Source organism: Chiloscyllium plagiosum, unplaced genomic scaffold (assembly GCF_004010195.1).
Source record: "Chiloscyllium plagiosum isolate BGI_BamShark_2017 unplaced genomic scaffold, ASM401019v2 scaf_5443, whole genome shotgun sequence".
Lineage (NCBI taxonomy): Eukaryota > Metazoa > Chordata > Chondrichthyes > Orectolobiformes > Hemiscylliidae > Chiloscyllium > Chiloscyllium plagiosum.
In genome coordinates this window covers 27,266-31,402 of record NW_025215032.1, presented here as the reverse complement: position 1 = coordinate 31,402, position 4,137 = coordinate 27,266, and the positions used below count along the sequence as shown (strand labels likewise).

General features: G+C 43.6%; 1 pseudogene; it reads left to right on the top strand.

Annotated features, from left to right (window-relative positions):
- The first annotated feature begins 3,309 nt into the window (after positions 1-3,309).
- Positions 3,310-4,137, top strand: part of LOC122548124 — a 7,305-nt pseudogene continuing 6,477 nt past the window's right edge.

The following is a 4,137-nucleotide window of genomic DNA, read 5'->3' as shown; positions in this document are numbered from 1 at the left end:
ACACTCCCGATGTTGTCTTAGTACAACAAAACTTGCAGTAAAGGCGGTGACTGAACCTGGGTTGTGACTGTACTGTGCTCCCCCTCCAGCACTATAGCTATGTCATGTCCTGTTAGCTGATGTTTGGAGCCCTCTCTTTGCTCTCTGCTCTGTGCACTGAGTGTGATCTTACCTCACTGCAGGATTTATTGAAGGCTCCAGATCTCCCTGCCCTGTGTCTCTCTGGCTGACAAACTTTCTTCAATGAGGGATGGATGAGACACCCAGCAGCTGGGAAGTCTATTAGGTCAGGACCTTCCGGAGTACCGACAAACAGATAAACAGAATGTAAAATTACACATGTCAAATGGCACTGAGTCCCACAGATATATGGAACATGCCAGTCTCCATCGGCTATCTGGAGTGGAGAATTCAGTTTGCTAAGGATCTGGAGTAGCTCCAAGAGCGAGGGACACTGACAGAGGCAACAATTAGACCCACATAGTGAGGGATCCCACATGGAGAGTTACTTTGTAATATCACCAGAGAGCAAGATCAAACAATTGTACAGGAAGAAAGGGTTTTTATTCATGTTGCACTGGGATGCACTACCTAGAGTAGGCGAAGTGATAGCCTAGTGGCATTATGTGAAACAATTTATCCAGAAATTCAGCAAATAAAGAATGTCCATAACTGCACAGAATAATGGGGGAAATATTAGACATTAACAATTGCTCTATCGAGTTACAGTCATTGAGATGGTTAATATGCAAATAGATTTTTCGGTCCAACTTAACCATACTGGCCAGGTATGTAAATTACCAATCGTTTTGGGAGTTTGAAAATAAGTTTGTTACTCGAGTTGTGTAAATCGTTTGGAAGTATGTACATTGTCAGATTTACATCTTAACGATTTCTTTAAAACCTCACATTGTTTTATGAGAGGAGTTTAATGATCCACGATGTCGTGAGAATGATCAATCCTGCAAAACAGTTTACTTTCTGACCAATCCTGAAGCGTTCACTCCCGAGAATGCCTTGGTCCCGCTCCTCACTCACTCTGGTTGCAGGACCGGATTCTGTTCTGTCCTCCAGTTCCGCCGCTTCCTCCCAATTGCAGTGTTGATTGAGGCGCGACTCAGCAGCGAAGCCACAGAAACATTAAGGGACAAGGAAAGTTGGAGTCGATGCCTTGTGATGCAGTGAAAATATCCCGAATCTTAGACCAAAAGGCCGGCGTTCAATTCACAGATGGTGCAGGTGTGTGTAAAAACAACTTTGAACAGGTTCTTGAGGGCAAACAAGGGAAGTCAGGAACCGAATAAAAACAATAGAAACGCACACAATGTGGTGGGGCTCTCAATACTCAGGTGATTTTAGTCTTTACCAAGTGTTTCAGGGTCCCAATACAGTCTGTTCCACTCTTCCTTGTGTACAGCCATATCCCCCGATTGTGGGGTAAAGTGTTGTGGTGGGATATAAAGCTGCTTTTCTGGAACTCCCTCAGTTTTGGAGGTGAAACTAGGTGAGAAGGAGTAGGGTGTTGTATGGAGTTACCTGTTCCTCTCCTGTTGCAGCATCTTATTATTGCCCTGACTCTACCTCGTACATGTTTGGTAGAGATCAGTGACGTTTCATAAGCCCACAATACAAGATCCGTCACTCTGTTTAAGACACTAGAAATCTCTTTTATCACTATAGTCATGACATGCATGGACCTGTTGCAGTGCTTCAAAGTCCATGAGACAGCCGTACTCTCTATGATAGACAGACTGAGTTTGGAACTTCCTCTGTCCTTGAGACTTTATGCACTGCTTGCGCTCTTCCATTTTCCCTTTGCACATTCCCTTTCCAACACATCCCACCTGCATCACACCACAGTTGGAGCTGTCAAGGGCAGAAGTCGGTAGAACAGCTCCCTAACCTTCTCTATCGTCCTTTTAAGATGTATTTTAAAATCATTCTCTTTAATCAATGTTTTGATCATCCATGAAGCACCTTAGGAGATTTGCCATTGTGAAAGATTCCATGCCCTGTGCAATGAGGCAGGAATAATTAATGAGAAGAAGCGATCACCATATGGTTGAATTAGAATACATATGGTGAGTGTGAAGATAAAATCTAAGAACTGGGTTCTGTGCTTGAACACTGGGAACCACAATAGAATGAGAGAGAATCTGGATAAAGTAGACTGGAACAAAAAATTTATGGTGGGAAGTTGATGAGCAGTGGAAGATTTTCAAAGATATTTTACAAAGGTCTATTCCAGTGAAAAGGAAAGATTGTATGAAAAGGCATACTCAGCAATGTGTATCTGAGGAAAGTGATCAAATTATATCATAAGACTATAAGACATAGGAGTGGAAGTAAGGCCATTCGGCCCATCGAGTCCACTCCGCCAAATTAATCATGGCTGATGGGCATTTCAACTTCACTTACCCGCATTCACCCCGTAGACCTTAATTCCTTGTGACATCAAGCATTTATCAATCTCTGCCTTGAAGACATTTAGCGTCCCGGCCTCCACTGCACTCCACAGAAATGAATTCCACAGGCCCACCACTCTCTGGCTGAAGAAATGTTTCCGCATTTCTGTTCTGAATTGATACCCTCCAATTCTAAGTCTGTGCCCACCGGTCCTAGTCTCTTCACCTAATAGAAACAATTTCCTAGAGTCCACCCTTTCCAAGCCATGTAATATCTTGTAAGTTTCTATTAGATCTCCCCTTAACCTTCTAAACTCCAATGAATACAATCAAAGGATCCTCAGTCATTCCTCGTATTTAGACCTAACATTCCAGGAATCATCCGTGTGAATCTTTGCTGGACACTCTCCAGTGCCACTATGTCCTTCCTGAGGTGTGTGGACCAAAACTGGACACAGTACTCCAAATGGGGCCGAACCAGAGTTTTTAAAGTCTCAGTAGCACATCGGTGCTTTTATATTCCAACCGTCTTGAGATAAGTGACAACATCGCATTCGCTTTCTTAATCACGGACTCAACCTGCATGTTTACCTTTAGAGAATTCTCAACTAGCACTTCCAGATCCATTTGTACTTTGGCTTTATGAATTTTCTCAACGTTTAGAAAGTAGTCCATGCTTGTATTCTTTTTTCCAAAGTGCAAGACCTCGCGTTTGCTCACATTGAATTCCATCAGCCATTTCCTAGACATCTTTCCCAAACTGTATAGATCCTTCTGCAGCCTCCCCACTTCCTCAGTACTATCTGCCTGTCCACCTAACTTTGCATCATCGGCAAACTTCGTTAGAATGCCTCCAGTCCCTTCATCCAGATCATTAATATATAATGTGACCATGCAGGTAACCATGGTTCGGATCCAATCAACAACAAGTCCAACTTTAGTGCAATTGCCGAATGGGCAGTCTGTTCAAGTCCAAGGAGTTATCCAAGCAGCTTACTCCTCAGTCATACAGTCCCCTCAAGTTCAGACTGTTCAGATTTCTACTATATTTGAAAATGAAGATTCCCAGGAATCTGTGGATAGCATGACTGACTCTCAGAAACATAGAGGAGTTCTATCGAGACGGCGTTCATATAGAAAAATCCTGAATGAAATTTCTTCTGATCCCACCAGTGTGCCAAGAAACCGATGAGGAGAAATCAGAAGAAGAATCTGTCTCAACCATTACTACAATGAAGATGCAGGCACCCATCTATCAGACGAGCAGCGGACAATACATTGCTATTACACAGGGGGGAGCAATTCAGCTGGCCAACAATGCTACATATGAAGTTCAAGGACTCCAGACACTAACAATGACCAACGCAGCTACAGCCAAGGTTGGAGCAGCCATTATACAGTATGCACAGAGCCCTGATGGACAGCAAATCTTTGTGCCGGGCAGCCAAGTGCTTGTACAAGGTGCTGCTGGAGATGTCCAAACCTATCAGATCCGTACAACTCCTAACTCCACTGTTGGTCAGGGAATGGTTATGGCATCTTCACCAGTCCTGCAAAGCCAGCCCCAGAATGCTGAAGAAACCACTCGTAAACGTGAACTCCGCCTCATGAGAAACAGAGAAGCAGCTCAAAAGTGCCGTAGCAAGAAGAAAGAGTATGGGAAATGCTTGGAGAATTGTGTTACCGTTCTGGAAAATCAAATTGAAAGAGAAGGCGTACAAAGTGGCCAAAA